Source organism: Podarcis vaucheri, assembly GCF_965113315.1.
Source record: "Podarcis vaucheri genome assembly, chromosome: 17".
Taxonomy (NCBI): Eukaryota; Metazoa; Chordata; class Lepidosauria; order Squamata; family Lacertidae; genus Podarcis; species Podarcis vaucheri.
This window is the reverse complement of record NC_138755.1, coordinates 8,767,019-8,787,690: the sequence shown is the minus strand read 5'-3', so window position 1 is coordinate 8,787,690 and position 20,672 is coordinate 8,767,019. Positions and strand designations below refer to the sequence as shown.

General features: G+C 45.0%; 2 long non-coding RNA genes across 2 annotated transcripts in view; one reads left to right on the top strand and one right to left on the bottom strand.

The window, feature by feature from the left end:
* Positions 1-1,052: 1,052 nt before the first annotated feature.
* LOC309522366 lies at positions 1,053-5,140 on the bottom strand. Its single transcript, XR_014215076.1, has 3 exons — positions 5,057-5,140; positions 4,901-4,940; positions 1,053-3,865 (listed from the first exon to the last, which is right to left on the bottom strand). It is a non-coding gene; the product is annotated as an uncharacterized lncRNA (long non-coding RNA).
* A 10,200-nt stretch (positions 5,141-15,340) lies between these two features.
* LOC309522335 overlaps positions 15,341-20,672 on the top strand; it is a 53,014-nt gene continuing 47,682 nt past the window's right edge. The window contains exon 1 of the long non-coding RNA XR_014215032.1: positions 15,341-15,532. This is a non-coding gene — a long non-coding RNA (uncharacterized lncRNA). The remainder of the gene's footprint in view (positions 15,533-20,672) is intronic.

Sequence of the window (20,672 nt, the reverse complement as noted above, 5' to 3'; positions counted from 1 at the left end):
ACCTGTAGGAAATGAATGGATGCCAGGAGTTGTAAAAGGATGAAGGACTCATTTTGCTTCTGGTGTCAATTTCCTGGACCACACCTGAGCAGAGCGTGAATCAATGGACAGGCCTATTGCATAATGCCAACATTTAGCCTTTTCTAAATGAGCAGTAACAAACAAAAACGTCAACATCTCCCGATGCGTTACACGTTGCAGAGTTACAGAGATTTTAAATTCACAGGTTTCTAAATTCTGCAGGTTTCTAAATTTCTTCTGTTGTCAAATGAGCCTCCCCAACTTGGGGAAAACTCATGTAATGTGTGAGAACTCACCTTGTTAGACATAAACTGGGTGAAACTTCAAGAAGCATGCAGTGGACCAGTGAAATTTTGTGTATACGCTCCCCTGTCGCACCTAGAAAGGTGAAGAGTTCTGTTGAGCCTTACATCCCTTTGAATGCGCACATCTGTGCCCATGTGTGCATGAATAGTCCCTCTAGTGCAGAGATGGGGAACCAGTGGCCCTCCAGATGTTGCTGAACTGGCTTGCATCAAAGCTGGCCATGGGGCTGATGGAACATCAAGTTCCATCGTATGCTGGGGAGAGAGAAGAATACACCCTCTGCTCCATTTTGTGTGTTTTTTTCTTTTGTATTTTATACCATATGAACTTCAGAAGCAGTTAAGCACTCTTGAAATTAGTGGTCTTCAGAATACTTGTGCGGCCATATTCTGGAATTGCTCAGGCACAAGAAAATTTTGCATTAATACTTTAGATATACCAAGGGAAATGGGTGGCTATGAAATAGCATTAGATCAAAATCTAGTGTTAGCAATTTTTACAGGAAACCTGTGGCCTGGAATTTTGAATGTTACCAACTGGTCCAAAAGGTATTGTCACAAAATGGTCATTTACTGAATGAAATGCTAGCCATATTAATGAAAATATATAGGTACAACAATGAAACTGAGAAAACTATGTAAGATGTAAAGAAAAAGACAAAAATGATAAATTAACCAGTTTTTATTTATTCAACACCCAAGGGATAAATAAAATTTAAAAATACAAACTTTTTCTCTATGTTCCTTAATATACATTTGAACGGTAACAATAATAATAATAATAATCAGAGTTTATTTGATATGCAGTTTCAAAGAAATGAGGGGCTTTAAAAATAGCACCTTGAAATGGTCTTAACGTCACCATTTATTTATGTATTTACAAAATGCACAGCTAACTTCTCTATTAAAAAGATAGCCCTCTTTTTAAATAATAAAAAGCAATTGCACTAAAACAGGCAAAAAAAAATCCTATTAAAAAGAAAAGGCTGCCCAATTGGCCCTAAAAAAAGCCTACCAGAAATAAAAACACTTGAACCAGCTCAAGGAAAACAAAAAAACAAAAAACAAAATATACAGCAGCAACATCAAACATACCTCAGCAGAAATGAAATGTTAACGTTCAATAGTCTCATGTAAGCCAGGCTCTGACTGTTAAGTGCAGGAATTTATTAATTGTATTAATTTATTTAATTTGTATACCACCCTATACCTGCAGGTCTCAGGGCAATTCACAGGATAAAATGAGAAATGAAGAACCTATGGCCCTCTAGATGCTAAATTCTTGGTGCATTTTACAACCCTTGATCCTAATATAGGATCAAGACAGACAGATCATATCCCTTCAACAGAGTTTCCTAAAAAAAAATTATAACAGGATTTTCTCAGAATTACTACTGGCGGTATATTTGACTCATGTAACTGAGATGTGGGTGTTTATCCACAGCAGCCTTGAAAACACACATACAATAGTTGTGATTTTTCTTTCTAAACTAGCCAGCTAAAATGCATGTATCCTGCATTTTCAAGCTGGCCATGAAGAAATCTACTCTCCTCCCTCCTCCCATGGCCTAGCACAGAAACCATGATGCTGGCCTGATCTGTCTCTCCTCTGTCAGCCCACTTAGCTACTTGAAAGGAATTCTGTGTACTTGCTTACCTGAAACATCTAGTTGCCTGTGGCCTCTGGAGACTGATAAGCAGAGATGCTTTGGAGAGAAGAGTATTGGGCAAATAGAAAGGCAAGAAAGCAAGCCTTCAAGACTGCAGAGGTATATCCTGAGACACTCTTACAGATGTGCAGGCTTAAGACACTGGTTTATGCAACTACTTTGCCATATATTAAATACAATTCAAAATAAAATACAAAGATTAAATATGTCAATAAAATACACTGTTGCAACATCAAGAAACATAAATAAAATATAAATTAGGTATGTTTCCCACCCCCCATTTTTTAGTCTGGATCTGGGCTATTAATTAGTGCCGGATATTTTCAGGGTGTTTTGTGGGATGGAAGAGAAAGCAAATCACTAATGTGCTCCTTTAGTACTTTTGTTTTCAGTGCTTTCACTGTCCAGAACACAGGTGAATGCAAAAATTCACCAAAGAAGAGATCTAAGTCACTAACTGGGAAGGAATGGGCAAAATGGACTGGGAACAGAAAGCGCAGTCATTAACATGCAGACAGCAAGGGTCTCCGTGAACCTCAGCATCTCTTTGGAAGCTGGGCATAGACTAAGCAGAGGGTGTGGAGCCAGCCACCCAATCAAACAAACGGATGTATAAAGGTTTTGATAGTGTTTTCAGGAGCAACTTGTCAGAGATCCACCCATACCGTCTGAGGCAGAAGGAAAGGGAATGGTTTGTTTGGGATCTCCTGGAAACCAGCATGCAACAAACTGAGTGACCAGCACCAGAGGCAACCAGGGCTGCTGCAACCTCCAAATGAGAAGAATCACAGAACTGTAGAGCTGGAAGGGGTCCCCCAAAGGCCATCTAGTCCCACCCCATGAAGGAATCACAGCTAAAGACATGTCACTCTGGAAAGCAATGTCAGGATGGGGTAAAGACAGGCACACACCTGCTGGTGTAGATCTCATGAGTTGCATAATATTATTCCGGAATTGCTGCCTGATTGAAATCTGTCACATATTCAACTTGATTTTACCTACTTTGTACAGTAGATTAAGATATAAATCTAATAAGAATGAAAGGATCTTCAAGGGTCAGCAAGCCCAACCCCATTCTCAGGAGCGGATTCCCAAAACCAGTGCTAGCAGCAAAGCTTGCCCCCTTTTCTTCCCAATCACACATAGTGATTGCCCCCACAGTGAAACACAGGCACGACATGTGCCAATTATCCACACATTGTCCCAGTTGCCACACAGATCCATGCATTTCACAGCAGCACTTGGAACAGTCTTGAATGTCAAGTTTCCCACTGAAGTTCTGGTCCTGGTTCTCTCCAGACCCTGTAATCTGCATGAGCCTGCACACAATTACAGCTGCCATTTTTGATCCAGAGGAATTGTCTCAAGCATTGTCTGAAAGTTCTTGAGCACCCTTCTCCATTCCACACACCAAAGAACGGCATTTGATTCCAGTTTCTTCTGAAATAGGCTCTGCAGGAACCTGGGAGATACCAAAAAAGTTACCCTTGGGACTAAGGGTCCAGCTGTTGTTTGTGTTACTTGCCATTAATTCCACGGAAAGTTTATCATTCTCTTTCAGTTGATAAGATGAGATATCCATGAAAACTGTGACTGCAGTTTCCTTTGTATGCGCTGTAGCAGGGTAACTCAACGGGAGGGTCAGAATACGGAAAGAGTGTCCGTCACGATGGCCATGGATGATGAGGCTGATATTCACCTTCTCTTTAACATTAGATAACTGGTGTGAAATATTCATCTGGGCATAGATGGTGTACAGGCCATCATACTTAATTCCCAGTCTTGAAGAACTGTACTCAAATATTGAGCTACATATTGTTCCGTCAACTTTACAATCCCACCAGTTCAGTTGCCTGTTCCTTAAGCGTGCTGTAAAAAGAGAGGAATCAAGTGGGAACATCTGTCACACCACAGCAACCAGTTCCTTTGCATTATCCCAGCAGGAACCCAACAGACCCACCCACCAGTTTCCTTGGAGTCTCATAGAAGACTTATTTCTTGTATTTATAAGATTCTTTGTCAACCTTTCACCTGTACAAAGCTTCCTGGGCAAGTTACATGAATGCAGTAACCAGAATAGTATAAATTCAGCAGAAGAGGCAATTCCCTCAACACAAAATACCTTATGGAGCTGTACAATGTACACATTCAACGCTGTACGATGAAGGCAGTGCCGGATTTACGTATAAGCTAAACAAGCTATAGCTTAGGGCCCTACTCTTTTGGGGGCCCAAAAAAATTTAAAGGGGAAAAAATTGGATCCACACTTCCAAAATATAAGATAAACAACAAATAAAATAAAACCTACATACAGCAACAGTGTTTTGTGTTGTGTAGGCTCTGATTTGTTATGTGCAAATGACTTTAGATAATTAGGTCCATAAATGACCATATAGCATATATTCAACACAAAAACAGCAATTTGTTGTTGACAAAGGACAGCTGGACATATAAAGGGCCCCATTATCTTCAGTAGCTTAGGGCCTCATCAAACCAAAATCCGGCCCTGGATGAAGGTGCTAGGCACACCATTTAGGGGCTGCCACAGAGAAAACTCTCTCCCAGGCTGCCGTTCTCTGAACGTCTGAGAACTGCAGAGCCTCCTTTGCAGATCTTTATAGCTAAGAAGGTTGGTAGGAATGAAGGCAGTCTTTCAGATGTTTGGAGCCCCAAATAATCAAGGGCTTCAAACACTCGTGTGAACACATTAAATCAGGCCTGGAAGCAAAACTGGCAACCACTGTAGCTGTTCTAAAACAGGGGTTATTCTATGCGCTCCAAAGCGATCCCTGGCCCCTGCATTTTGAACCACTTTCTCTACAGTCCTAGTGTGTGACCCCGATCCCACAAGGCCTTCTTTCTGGACTCCAAGGGAGCACTCGTGTTCCGGGAAGGGATACTTACTTGTACCTTCGCTGATCTTAAAGACGAGGCGAGTACAATTCTGAAAAAGAAAAGAGAAGTCTGGCGTTAGATGCGTCGGAGCAGCAGAAATGGGGAAAGGCTTGTTTTAGCGCTGGCCGCCTCGCGCGGGGTTGGACTAGATGAGCTTAAGGGTACCTTCCCATGTTGCGATTTCTCAGAGCCAGAAGGCACTGGCGTCGGCGGCATCGGGGCCTGCAGCGCCCGCGGCGGCTCCTGCGCCCGACGCGCCAGGACCGTGGCGAGCGCCGCCAGCGAGGCAAGCAGGGCGCACACGGCCAGCAGCAGAGCGCACCGCACGGCGAGCGAAGCGCGCCACACGCCGCGCCGACAGCTCTCGCTCTCGCCGGGGACATCCATCGCGCCGACCGCTGCCCAATTCCCTCGCCTGCCAGCCCGGCTCTGTTTAAGTATAGCCGCCTGCCCGCTCCGCCCCGCGCTGTCGACGGGACATCCCTGAAAAGGGGCCGGCACAGCTTGTCAGCAGCGACGAGGAGAAAACCTGTTCCTGTTGGAATTCCCTCAGCTATTAAGAGTGAAAGAGCTTTTTTTGGTACTCTTTTTTTGTGCTCCTTTAGTTTAGTTTAGTTTTTTTGGTACTCTATTAGTTTAGTAGGGGGACACGGGTGGCACTGTGGTTTAAACCACTATGCTGCTTGGACTTGCCGATCGGAAGGTCGGCGGTTCGAATCCCCACGATGGGGTGAGCTCCCGTTGCCCAGTCCCTGCTCCTGCTAACCTAGCAGTTCGAAAGCACGTCAAAGTGCAAGTAGATAAATAGGTACCACTCCGGCGGGAAGGTAAGCGGCTTTTCCGTGCGCTGCTCTGGTTTCGCCAGAAGCGGCTTAGTCGTACTGGCCACATGACCCGGAAGCTGTATGCTGGCTCCCTCGGCCAATAAAGCGAGATGAGCGCTGCAACCCCAGAGTCGGTCATGACTGGACCTAATGGTCAGGGGTCCCTTTACCTTTACCTATTAGTTTAGTTTAGTTGTCGGGGTTGGAGTAGAGAACCCTGAGGGTTCCTCCAACGATTACGATTTTTTCGCATTTTGTTTCTCTCCTTTCCTGGCTCTTTATCTCCGCCCCCTCCTCGCCCCATTGTTTGTTAAATGTTGATTGCTCTCAGTGCCGGATTTACATATAAGCTAAACAAGCTATAGTTTAGGACCCCACTCTCTTGGGGGCCCCACAAAAAATTAAAGGGGAAGAAAAATGGATGTACAGTGGTACCTCCAGTTGCGAAAGGGATCTGTTCCAAAGTCCTGTTTGCAACGTGAAAAGCCCGCAACCTGAAGTGCCATATCTGCGCATGGGCATGGCACGATTTGGCTCTTGTGCGCAAGCGCGAAGCGCGATTTACCACTGCTGCACATGCATGAGCGGCGAAACCTGGAAGTAACCCTTTCTGGTACTTCTGGGTCGCCACGGAATACAACCTGAAAAAACGTAACATGAAGCAGATGTAACATGAGATATGACTGTACATTTCCAAAACATAAGATAAAAAACAAATAAAATAAAATTTACATACAGCAACAGTGTTTTGTGTTGTGTAGGCTTCTATTTGTTATGTGCAAATGGCTTTAGATACCTATTAGGTCCATAAATTACCATGTAGCATATATTCAACACAAAAAACGGCAACAATTTGTTGTTGACAAAGGACAGCTGGACATATAAAGGGCCTCATTACCTTCAGTAGCTTAGGGCCTCATCAAGCCTAAATCCAGCCCTAGTTACTCGCCTGATTCAAACCCACCTGTAGCCAGAGTGGGACCCCATGTTAGTTCACAAAGGATCACTTTGATCTTCCTTGGTTGAAGCACAATACAGCCAGCCGGATATATTGTTGCCCTCACCCCAGGGGTTTGGTTTCTTTGCAAAGAAGGTCACTGGAGATTGTGATGTCTTTAGGATGTACTGTATGGTTCCACCAGGGCTGGTGCCAGGCTAGTTTGTGCATTAGGCATGGCTACCTACTTGCATACATACCCCCCAACTCCCGCTAACTTCAGTTTTTAAAAGTTGACAGAATGGATTGCGTAAACTATCAAGGCATCTCTCTATTAGCTGCGACCAGCAAAATTCTTGTAAGAATCTTAGCAAACCATCTCTTAACAATATCTGAGGCAACCCTTCCTGAATTCCAAAATGGTTTTAGACCTTCTGGGGGACAGTGGACATGATTTTCACCGCTCAACAGCTTCATGAAAAATGCAGAGAGCAATACCAAACCCTGTATATGGCATTCAATAAGGCTTTGTCACTGTAAATCATAATGCCCTGTGGACTGTCCTTCTGAAAATTGGCTGCCCAGATAAATTTGTGAGCATCATTTGGATCCTCCATGATAATATGACAGCAACCATCGCAGATAACAATGGCTCTCAAAATGAACTATTCACATGGGGATCAGGTGTTAAACAAGGCAGTGTTATCACCCCAACTCTATTCATTATTTTCATTGCCATGATCCTACACTTTGTTGAAGGGAAACTCCCCACTATAGTAGAAATGACGTATCGAACAGATGGAAAGCTCTTTAATCTGAGCAGGCTGAAAGCAAAGAATAAGGTTACCGTAATTCTTACGGTAATTCTACCGTAGATCTTCAGTATGCTGATGACAGCGTAGTGTGCACACGCTCAGAGGATGACCTCCAAACCATCCTAAATATCTTCGCAGAAACTTATGAAAAGCTTGACCTATCACTCAACATCCAAAAAAAAACCCAAAGTGCTGCACCAACAAGTACAAAATAACCCCTCTGCAGTACCACAAATCCAACTCAACAGTGTAACGTTGGAAAATGCACATGACGCCTCCTACCTGGACAGCTATCTTTACACAAGGGCCAACATTGATGCCGAAATATACGGGGACTTCCAGGTTGGCGCCTCCGGTAATGGCGGAATTCCTCTGATCGGGAGGAATTTGCCCCGTGGGAATCTGGGTCTGGCCGCCACGGCGAAGGTGGAGACCCGCAAAAAATCACAGGCAGGAGAAGCCTGTGAGCGTGGGATTCGGCGGGCACCCTTTGCGCCTCCCCTACTCACGGGGAAACCCGGTTTCGGGGTTCCGGAGCGACGTGGGGTGAGCGGCACGGTGCTTCGAATCGTCTGCTTCTTCCACGGAGCGAAGCCGCATAGCTGTTGCCGGAGAGCGCTGACTTTTCCCTGTCGACAATTTGACTTTAAAGTAATTACCCGTGAGTAGAGCTGATGCGGGAGAATTGGATTTTTAAACGTTTAATTTGGTATCGAAACGGGGAGGTTCAACACAGGAAGTCCGCCTTCCCCTTTTGTAAATAGACTGAAGCAAGAAGGCTGCAAGCTGAAGTCTTGGAAAGCCTTTTGTAAAAGATTAAATTTCCATCGGTAAAGAACATTAAACTCCCCCTTGGAGCCAGGAGAAGGGGGGGGAGTTGTGGACTGAGTACGCCTGCAGGAGAGAGTGAAGAGAGCTAAAATACCGCCGCTCTGACCCTGGAAACGGGCTGCCAGCAGGACTGACGTTTTTTGGAATGTTCATTGACAGCGTTTAAAACGTTCATTGACAGCTAGTTAAATAAGAGAAATACATTGTTTCCACTGTCTCCGGCTGCTGTTATAAAGAAGTAAAAGTAACTGAAAGCTGAAACTAACTTTCGATTGTTTGAACTGTGTTTAAAAGAGGACATTATTGACTAATATAAATAGAAACTGTTTCCCCCTAGTGGAAGTCTTTGAAACTGGTTGCTTTATAAGAGCTGGGCTAGGGGAATTTCCAGCTGTAAGATAAAAAACTGTGAGACTCTGGGACTGACCTTGAATCCTTTAAGTGTTATGGCAAATGGAAAAGAAAAAACAGACCAGTCAACTGCTGAAAAAACATTAAGGTCTGGGAGGACTTGGCAGCAACCCAGGAGAGGCTCAACAACAGGCCTCCCAGCTTCTTCTGCTGCTGCTTCTACACCAGTACACTCAAAACCAAGAGGAATGTCGACAGAAGAGGCCTTAGCTGTTGCATTAAATAAGATAAATGACTCACTGGAACAGCTTAACAAGAAAGTGGATGTTACAACTATTAAAATCGACTTAAATACAGAAAGTATAAATAATCTGAGACAAAAGGTGAACACCAATACAGAAACCATCCACAAATTGATACAGGAATCTACTTTGACACGGCAGACTGCGGAGGAAGCCAGGGAGAAAGCAGCTGCTGCTGAATGTCCAGCCCTACAGAGGCAACTTGATGAACATAAGTTGACGCTTGCTATGATTGAACCTAAAGAAAAACAGATGAATCTGAGGATTAGAGCCCTACCTGAATTGGAGAAAAGCTTGACAGACTTTCACACACAGGAATTTGCTGACTTTTGGATTTGGGTCAAGAAGAGTTTAGAATTGTGAGGGCCTTCAGACTTGGAAGAGGAGGGAGAAAAGAGAAGAATAGATTCTTTCACCTTTGGTGGACATGCCCAAGGATTAAGATCTTCTGGGAGATGATATATAACGAAATGAAAAAGGTATTTAAATATACCTTCCTGAATAAATCAGAGGCCTTTCTCCTGGGCATGGTCGGCCAATTGGCATCAAAGAAGGATAGAACCTTTTTTTTTGTTTGTTTTCTTTTATGTATGCAACAACAGCAGCAAGAATACTCATCGCGAAGTATGGGAAGACACAAGATTTACCCACCCGGGAAGAATGGCAGATGAAGTTGATGGACTATATGGAACTGGCGGAAATGACTGGCAAAATCCGAGACCAGGGAGAAGAATCGGTGGAAGAAAACCGGAAAAAGTTTAAAGACTATTGACAGAAATACTGTAAAATTAATGAATGTTAGGAAAATGTTGGAATGAAGTTATATGGCTTTAGTAGAAATGTTATAAGGAATTAAGTATAAATAGATTAATAGGGTATTAAAGGAAAAAATAAGGTTAGAATGTGTTAAGATAATTATAGGATAGAAAACAGAGGAAGATGGAAAGGAATTGCTGAAACAAATTAACAGAAGTGGAATACAAAAAGGGAGACGTGAGGAGGTCGTTGAAATAAGTGAATGAAAGATAAGATATTGAAACTGTTTGATGTGTTTTAAACAGTTTTTGTTTTGTTTTGTTAGTCTAATGTGTTAGTGTTATGTGTCAGTGTTAGTTATGTAGTGTTTTTGTATTGTATTGTTACTGTATTGTATTGTCAATTTTTTTTGTAGTGTTTAAATTGTTGGAAAAGTAATAAATATTATTTTTTTAAAACAACAACATTGATGCCGAAATTCAGCATCGTCTGAGCTCTGTGAGTGCAGCTTTCTCTGGACTGAAGTGCAAAGTGTTTGAAGATCAGAACATTCACAGGGAAACCAAAATGCTTGTTTACAAAGCTATTGTACTACCAACCTTACTGTATGCTTGTGAAACATGGATCACTTATAAACACCATCTCCAACTCCTTGAAAGATTCCATCAACAGTTTCTCCAAAAAAATTTACACATCACTTGGGAAGACAGGCAAACTAATGCCAGTGTACTGGAAGAAGCAAAGATCACCAGTGTCGAAGAAGTGATTCTTCAACATCAACTTTGTTGGACTGGCCATGTTGTTCAGATGCCCGATTATTGCCTTCCAAAGCAACTACTCTATTCTGAACTTAAAAATGGAAAGTGTAATGCTGGTGGTCAACAAAACAGGTTTAAAGGCTTTTTCAATGCAAATCTTTAAAAAAATGTAGTATAAACCCTGACAACTGGGAAACACTGGCCTGCGAGCACGCCAATTGGAGAAGGACGTGTGGATCCAGAACTGGTCTTCACAGTCACTTATGGACTCACTGTTAAAACCGTGTTCATGAAAGACACTCTTACTTGTCTATGAGTGATCACCAGAGAAGAAGGTAAGCAAAGGGGTGGGGGCTGCAGTATAGGACAGGAGGTGGCATGAAAATGCAGGGGTGGTCTGTGTGCAATGGAGGGTTGAGCAAGGTTTGGAGGAGGATAGAGTGAAGGTGAAAATGCAGGGGCAAAGCGGGTTGCAGAAAAGGAGGGAGTAGGAAGCATGGGAATGTGGGCAGAGATGAAAGCAAGGGCATGAAAGGATCTGAAGAAGAGGGAATGGCATCTTCAGAGTTGCACAGAAACTGGAAAGGGTGCTTACTAGTTGCAATGTGTAGAAGAAGATACAAGAAGTTATCAGGAGAGTGGTTTGAGGGAGCGAGGGTGGCACAAAAGGAGTGGGGAGGCCTGGATGCGGAAGTGAAAACGGGGCAGAGCAGGACTGGAGAACAGAAAGAAGTAGTGTTGGCAAGGTCAGGAGTGAGCTTAGTGGTTGCAAGGGGTGGGAAGGGGAACTGCAGGAGGTTAATGCGGGAAGAAGAATGGCAGGCGTTGCAGCAGTTCAGGGTTCACAGAAGCACAGTCCTGACTAAGTAAAACCAGGACTGGTGCTATCATGAGGTCTACTAGATAGCTACCTTGGATGCAGACCTCAGAGGGGTGCAGTACTGACCTTTGAGGGGCACAGTTTTATACAGAATAGTTTTTGTTATATCTGTGCTGTGGACTTAAAGCAGTAGCTCAAAGATTTCCAAAGTCCATGCCACCACCAGAGGTACTTATCCTTATACTATATAAATACTACGACATAAACTCTTGGATAGTGTCAGTGGCCTGTGGCTAAGTGCTGGATCTCTTGAGCTTTTTTCTATCCACCAGGTGTTCTTTAGTTCTCTGGTTCTTCTTTGAACCTCAGCCTTAGCGTTGGCATAGGTTTTTTTCTTAGCGGTGCAGTTTTGCCAGATCTGAAAGGCCTTCCTTTTCTTGTCAATAATGCATCCAATCTCACTGTCATTCTCATCAAACCAGTCCTGGTGTTTCTTGGTTCGGTATCCAATAGTTTGTTCACAGGCTGCAATAATGGATGTTTTTAGCTTGGTCCAGTGTTCTCTGACGTTATCAGGAAATTCCGGAAGCAGAAGGTCCTTAAGAGTTGTTCGGAAGCGGATTGGACTCCTGCCGATCGAGAAGCATGGGTACCCCCACAAAAAGAATTTATAATTTGGCAAACAATTGGATTATATGATATGTATTGTTATAATTTGTATTACTTGGTTTGATGTTTAATTTGGTAATACGAAACTTAATAAAAATTATTGGGGGGGGAGAGTTGTTTGGAAGCAATTCCGCTTAATAGGATCTTGAAGGGCTTGAGTGTTCATTTTGTGCCTTGGTTTCATGCCTTGAAGCCTCTGTTGAGGTTTAATCTTGATAGCCATCATGGAGCATATTAATCAGTGATCTATCCAGCAGTCGGGAGCACTTGTCATAGCTCTGGTAAGGAGCACATCACAGCAAATCCACTCCACTTCCCAGTGGGGAGGAGTTGCGGTGGACCACGTGGCCACCCACTCCCCTCCGGGGGCAGGGGACCAAGTCCTGCGTCCCCTGGAGGTCCCAGCCATGTCATTTGCCTGCCAGCCAATCCACTGGCGCGAGCCGGAGAGCTTCCTCTGTATACAGATTTCAAATAGAAAGGCTCAATAAATGATAATGACCTGGGGAAGCTATCCAAAAGAACATGAAGTTTGCAACCTACACCCATCACCCCCCCACACAATTTTTCTCTTAACAGGAAAGCCACAAATTCTGAGTTCTGACACCAGTTTTTCTAGACAAAAATAGCACTGGGAAGCTCAACATCAAAAAAACCAAGATCATGGCCACTGGGCCCATCACCTCCTGGCAAATAGAAGGGGAAGAAATGGAGGCAGTGAGAGATTTTACTTTCTTGGGCTCCATGATCACTGCAGCTGGTGACAGCAGCCACGAAATTAAAAGAGGCCTGCTTCTTGGGAGAAAAGCAATGACAAACCTAAACAGCATCTTAAAAAGCAGAGACATCACCTTGCCAACAAAGGTCCGTATAGTTAAAGTTATGGTTTTCCCAGTAGTGATGTATGGAAGTGAGAGCTGGACCCTAAAGAAGGGTGATCGCTGAAGAATTGATGCTTTTGAATTATGCTGCCGGAGGAGACTCTTGAGAGTCCCATGGATTCCCATGATTTCTGAATAAAATCAGCCCTGAGTGCTCACTGGAAGGACAGATCCTGAAGCTGAGGCTCCAATACTTTGGCCACCTCATGAGAAGAGAAGACACCCTGGAAAAGACCCTGATGTTGGGAAAGATGGAGGACACAAGGAGAAGGGGGCGACAGAGGACGAGATGGTTGGATGGTGTTCTCGAAGCCACCAACATGAGTTTGACTAAACTGTGGGAGGCAGTGGAAGACAGGAGTGCCTGGCATGCTCTGGTCCATGGGGGTCACGAAGAGTCAGACATGACTAAACGACTAAACAACAACAATACCTGTCCTGAAGCAAACAGTGACACTGCTTCCTTTTGAGTATAGAGTGTCAAGGAAATAAACAACAATCTGACTTTTAGAAGACATCTGAAGGCAGCCCTGTTTAGGGGAGTTTTTAATGTCTGATGTTTTATTGTATTTTTAATATTTTGTTGGAAGCCTCCCAGAGTGGCTGGGAAAACCCAGTCAGATGGGCGGGCTATAATTTATTCTTAGTAGTAGTAGTAGTAGTAGTAGTAGTAGTAGTAATATTGGAGTGAAAAGGGATCCATTGTTGGAGCTTTGAGAGCTACAGAGTTTAATAGTTTAATAACTATTATGAATCAATATTACGAATCCCCTTTCCCCTGGGGAAAGGGGAGAGGTTCTTTTTGAATGAATAAGTGGGATAACACCTTTATTTCATTGTTTATTTTCTACAAGTTCTTATCTATTTTATTGACCTTACCCAGTTTGTAGTTGAAACAATGTGACCCTAGTGAGACATGACTCAGGTTCCTAAATTCTGAGTTTACCGTTAGAGGAAGATTTTATTGTCTATGCAGACCCTCTACAGCAGGCATAGGCAAACTTGGCCCTCCAGATATTTTGGGACTCCCATCATCCCTAGCTAACAGGACTAGTGGTCAGGGATGATGGGAGCTGATGGAAGCTGTAGTCCCAAAACATCTGGAGGGCCAAGTTTTCCTATGCCTGCTCTACAGGGTGAGGTAATTAAAGTTTGCATATAACATTGGATTACTGTTCTGATCTTTAAGTATTGAGTTTTTAATTTGTGTCTTCCAGAATATATTTAAGATCCGGGTAAGCACCAGGGTCAAGAGAGTTCACTGAGGGGCTCTATTTTATTCCAAATTATGCCAGCTTTACTTATCCCATGATCTACAGATGTAAACCACAAAAAAATCAGATTAGCAGTCACCTTTGTAGTAGTATTTGCAGAAAATAACTTCTAAGCAGTACCTGATCTCAGATGAATCTACCACAGGAAAGGTGCATTCTGATTTATATCCATCTCATGCAAGGTTTGCGGAGGTAATATCAGCTTGGCATATACCGTATTCACTGGATGTGACAATAAATTATAGGGAGATTTGCAAGGAAGATAAAGCAGTGCCTAAAGTGCAATAGAAAATGGTGACACTTTTGTGATGGGAATGTTACTATCCATCTGATGCAAGGTTTGCAGAGTTAGAAAGATATATATGCTTGATTTACAAATCAATGATCAAGCTTGTGTTTAGATGAACTGTGCTGCTTCCTGTATGCAAAACAAGAAGCTCAAGCCGAACAACTTCCTTCTTTGTTGGAATTACGATTCAAAGTAAGACTGTAACTTCAATCTACCCACAAGCATAGATCAAACAACAGAGATAATATCTCCTACTATACTTTTCAAGTATGAGCTTTGCAGTTTGCTATACTGCACTTCAGATATTTCCAATGTTTCTTTGAATATGAAGCTTATATAGCCACAGAGCTTTAAAAAAAACACTTGCTGCACAGTTTAATAATTTAAAGCAGTAATGTCAGCATTAGCAAACAACTTGAATGCAGCCCACGTCTCTGTCTGCACTTGTGTTTTATTGTCACCAAGAGCCTGAGCTCAACATGCAAATTGCACCTGGTTTCACCATAAAGTATTATAGTAATAAATAATCGTAATACTTAGCCTTTGAACTTTTAAGACGTTCACAGTGTTTCGCACCCACTACCTTGCAGTCCTTGCATCAATCCTGCAAGGCAGCTGAGTATTATTATTTCCAATGTGAGATGAACTGAGAATAAGAAATAATAATTCAGTGATTAAGGCCACCTATTGAATTCCTGTTAGTGGTGAGATTTCTACCAGGAACTTCCTGATTTATAGTTCAGTCTTTTACCCCCTTTAGGCTATATTACTGTGCTATCACGGCAGCTCTTGCACAGCCATCCCAGTACTTGTGGATGCCAAAATAGCCTTCCTTTTCTTGCTATTTTTTCAAAAGACGCCTCAGCATCACAGTTTGGGAATCACTGATATAGAGACTTTTTCTGTATCTTCTACCCTCCTAATCTTTGCTAGGAACTAACTTCCTTTTGGGGCTTCCTTTTTAGAGTCACGTTGTCTCTGAATCTCCTAAGATCTCACCACAACAGATCTCTGAAGATGCACAGAAAACAGAGGAGAGGCAGCAAGTGAGTAATCCTATTATAGTATGGAATGGATATACAGTGGTACCTTAACTCTCATACAACTTGGAACCCAAATACTGCAAACCCAGAAGTAAGTGTTCCGGTTTGCAAACTTTTTTTTGAAGCCGAACGTGCTCCGTTTCGAGTGTTACGCTTCCAGTTTGAGTGCTACACTTCTGTTTTGAGTGTTACACTGAGGTCTGCCTGTTTTTGCTATTTATTTTGCCATTCTTCTCTGACTGATCATGGACTTAGGGGGACTCAGAGTCCCATGGGGAGTTGGGCAGCAAAAGCTAAACCCCAATTTTGACATCAGGGCCATGGACAGGCCACCTCTGCTTTGAATTTTTGTTGGTTTCGGTGAAGTTAGTAAAGGTAAAGGGACCCCTGACCATTAGGTCCAGTCGTGACCGACTCTGGGGTTGTGGTGCTCATCTCGCTTTATTGGCCGAGGGAGCCGGCTTACAGCTTCCAAGTCATGTGGCCAGCATGACTAAGCCGCTTCTGGCAAACCAGAGCAGCACACGGAAACGCCATTTACCTTCCCGCCGGTGTGGTACCTATTTATCTACTTGCACCTATTTATCTACTTGCACTTTGATGTGCTTTTGAACTGCTAGGTTGGCAGGAGCAGGGACCGAGCAACGGGAGCTCACCCCATTGCGGGGATTCGAACTGCTGACCTTCTGATCGGCAAGTCCTAGACTCTGTGGTTTAACCCACAGCGCCACCCGTGTCCCTTTATTTGGTGAAGTTAAGTGCATGCTAATCTGTCTCACTGTGAGTTTTCAAGGTGCTTTAAAGCAACTAAGGTGGCAACGAGAGAATTATCAATGAGAGTAGGCAGGTTGGTGAGCAGAGCAAATGGGGGCATAGCTGTCAACTTTTCCCTTTTCTTGTGAGGAATCCTATTCAGAATAAGGGAATTTCCCTTAAAAAAAGGGAAACGTTGACAGCTATGATTGGGGGCCGGGGGGCGGGGCAGAGCCTCCCTAGATGGAAATCAAAGATTCAGTTTTGTTTATATGAACTGTGCTGCTTCCTGTATGCAAGTCAAAACACTCCAGCTTATTACTCATGATCGAAAATGCTGAGTATGTAACAAGATTTCAGTCTACTCACAAATAGGACCAGCCCGCCCCGAGGTGGATTGAGGCAGTGGAATTCAGTGGGGTGAATTCCCCTACCCAGCGGTGGAGCGTGTCTTCATGTGACGCCGCTTTGTGAGGCTGCAATGATCCCAGCCTTGCAGAGCAGCTCGGGGCAGGTGGCGTGAGAAGGCAGCAAAGCGGGTTCTCCTTCAGGGAAAGCACATGTTGTGGTGGGGGCAACCATGACACCCCCTCTTGCTGGGCGGGTTAGTATGGATGGCCACAATTTTAATAGGGCACCTTCAATTGTTGCTGGGGAGAATTTAATGTTGCAAAATTGTTTGATTGATGGGGGTGCTATTTATTCCCTGTGGGGAGCGTTGAGCTCCCTCTTTTCACTGCACACATCGGATTACCCGCCCACCCTCCCTATATTTAGGGTTTGTTTGTGCTGACCTTGCTATGCCTGTCATGGGGTCGTCTGCTTTGGAGCAGGGGCCTGGTAGGAATTTTTACCATTTGGCTGATTGGCTGGTACCATGTGGTTTTTGCTTACTGCGTAACAAATCGTCACAACTTGTAAGGTTGTGGTTAAAGGTAAAAGTAAAGGGACCCCTGACCATTAGGTCCAGTCGTGACCGACTCTGGGGTTGCGGCACTCATCTCGCTTTATTGGCCGGGGGAGCCGGTGTACAACTTCCGGGTCAAGTGGCCAGCATGACTTAGCCGCTTCTGGCGAACCAGAGCAGTGCATGGAAACGCCGTTTACCTTCCCGCTGGAACGGTACCTATTTATCTACTTGCACTGGTGTGCTTTCGAACTGCTAGGTTGGCAGGAGCTGGGACTGGACAACGGGAGCTCACCCCGTTGCGGGGATTAGAACTGCCAACCTTCTGATCGGCAAGCCCTAGTCTCTGTGGTTTAACCCACATTGGTTAATTTTGTTTGGTGGAGGGATGTGGTTGGCTGTGCCTGCCCCTCCAGTCCTGCTGCTGCAAGGGTATTCCAGTAAAGGAATCCAGGGGCTCGCCATGCTCTTGTCCAAGCCCCTGGCAAGGGGCTAGGGCCACGCAAGAGCCCCTGGGAGCATTTGGGGAGTGGAGAGAGCCTGGTGCCCAGCTCAATTTTCTCCCCAGAAATGTTTACCCTTACTGACTTCCGCAGGCTTGCGGTTGTCAGTTCTGTTCCTACCTCTATGTGGAACAAATAGTCGCTAACCAATGCCTAAGCAACCACTCACATACTGTAATTCAATAAAGTGCCTGGGGTCATAGACCTGGCAGTTCCACCCCCCACGCTACATCCCTAACCCCCCCCCCCCATCCAGCCCCTGCTGGAGAAGTGAGGAGAATCAGTAATGGCAGCAGATTCCGGTGAGGTCTCCTGGAAATTTTGCGATACAGTGGCACCCCGGGTTAAGTACTTAATCCGTTTCGGAGGTCCGTTCTTAACCTGAAACTGTTCTTAACCTGAAGCACCACTTCAGCTAATGGGGCCTCCTGCTGCCGCCACGCCACCGGAGCATGATTTCTGTTCTCATCCTGAAGCAAAGTTCTTAACCTGAGGTACTATTTCTGAGTTAGCGGAGTCTGTAACCTGAAGCGTCTTTAACCTGAAGCGTCTGTAACCCGAGGTACCACTGTACTTAACAATGGCAGTGCTCACTGTCAAGCATCATTCCATACTTTTGTCCAAATTGAAACAATCTCTCCCAAAGTGTTTGCCTTCTAGGAGTAAAACATGGCAGAATTAATACTGCAAGTTGCATACTCAGGACTGCCTGAATTGTCCTCGTGGTGCCTTTCTTTCTGCTCCCCAACTGCATGCAGGTAGAGGACTTTCTTTACAGAGACTGCAAAATGGGCTTAGCCGACGGTGTTGAAATCTACAGAAGGCATCAATGGAGAGAAAATGAATCCTGGAGACCCCATCTAATGTGTTTCATGTAGATGAAAGGTTGCTGGGGGAAATATTTCAGAATGTGGATGACATGTGGGGAGGCAATGGACATTATTTTAAAAAATGTTACTTTTTTTAAAAAAGACAAGCAAGACTGCCATTTCTTCCCTAATGCTTTCGGTGCAGTGAGTGGTGGTTGGTAATTTCCAGCGGACCCCCTTTCCTCCCTCTTGTGTCTCTGCACGTGTCTTCATATCTAGTGAATGAATGAATTTACGTTATTATGGTCACAGACCAGCATAAGCAAAGCATCTAAATAAATAGCATAACAGTATGAGTCTAAGTGAATAATTACTAAATAAATGGGAGCAAGAACCAAACGTAGCTTAAAGCATATACATAGAATACTTAATTAAGCATAAATAAAGGATGGATAAAAACTGATAAGAAAATTTCAAAAGACCATTTAAAACAGCTATATGGGGTGCGGATCTAACAATATCGGCCTTCAATTTAGGACTGCATTGTAGCATAGACCATCCTTCAACAAATATCAATCATGGCAACGACTAAATCTGTGACTTCTGGCTTTCGTCCTTTAGTAACAGGGAGATGTTGTGTTGTTCTGAATGCCCAGGAAACTTACCGTATTTTTTGCTCTATAAGACACACTTTTCCCCTCCTAAAAAGTATGGGGAAATGTGTGTGTGTCTTATGGAGCAAATGCAGGCTGCGTGGCTATCCCAGAAGCCAGAACAGCAAGAGGCTATCCCATAAGCCAGATACCTCTTGCTGTTCTAGCTTCTGGCTTAGCCACGCGAAGCCTCCTCAGGACAGCAGGAAGCCTTCATCCCGCTGCCTTGCGGAGGCTTCGCACGGCTATCCCTGGCTTTTGCGGGAGGTGGGGGAAGGGACAGAGCACACACCTCTGTCCCTTCCCCACCCTCCCAGAAAAGCCCCCAAGAGCTGCGCTCCCTTTAAAGAGCGTACGGCTCTTGGCTGGCTTTTGTGGGTAGCGGCCCATCAGTCCCTTCTCCCTCCTCGGGGAAAAGCCCCCAAGAGCCGCAAACACACTCCGCACGCTCTTTAAAGGGAGCGTGGCTCTTGGCTGGCTTTTGCGGGGGGTGGGGGAAGGGACAGAGGGCAGCTTAGCCACGCGCAGCCTTTTCCGGGCAGGGGGAGCCTTCATCCCACTGCCAGCGGCTATCCCAGAAGCCAGAACAGCAAGAGGCTATCCCAGAAGCCAGATCCCTCTTGCTGCTCTGGCTTCTGGGATTCAGAATATATATTTTTTTCTTGTTTTCCATCTCCAAAAACAAGGCGCGTCTTATGGTCTGGTGCGTCTTATAGAGCGGAAAATACAATATGTAAGATGGGTTGGATAAACCTAGTTTGAATGTCTATATCAGTGTTTTTCAACCACTGTTCCGCGGCACACTAGTGTGCCGCGAGATGTTGCCTGGTGTGCCATGGGAAAAATTAAAAAATTCGAAAGATTTATTTTTTAAAGTCAAATTTTTGATTGGGGCGCTGTCCCCGGAGGGAGGCGGGCGAGTCGGGCGGCGAGAGGCGGGGCGGCGGCGGCAAGGAGAGGCCGCCCAGCGCGGGGCTCTCGCCGTCTGCCTGCCTGGCTGCCTGCGAGCTCGGCGGGCAGCGCCTCCGTCCGCAGCGCCCGCCTCGCGGCTCTCATTCCCTGCCCCTGCCAAAGCTCACCCAGCCAAGCCGCGCTCTCCTTCCTGCCTCGCTTTGCTGCCTCCTCCCCCCCTACCCCCAAAGCTTGGAGGTTCCCCGGCGCCGGCCCACAGGTTTGACCCCCTTCTCACACCTGTTCGCGCTCCTTGCACGGAATGGGGCGGATGGGGAGGAACGCGGCTCGCCGCTGCCTCCGCTCGCCCTCCCCCCCTCCGCCGGCGGTCCCGCGATTCTTGGTTTTTTGGTGGTTGGCACAGAAGGAAGGCAAGGGGGAGGGGGGAAAATTGAAACTTACACTTTCGTGCGTCCCTCCCGGCGTGACGCTGCGCGCTGACGCCACGGGGCTGTAACGTGCCCCACATGGTGGTGTGCCTCGAGATTTTTTTCATAAAACAAGTGTGCCTTTGCCCAAAAAAGGTTGGGAAACACTGGTCTATATAATACTGGCAATGAAGAAGGGCATGCTTCATTGTTTTCTGCTGCCCAGAGCCACAAGGGCGTTTCCTCTCCTCGTAAGGTATCTTCCCATATTGGCTTCCTGAATGGCT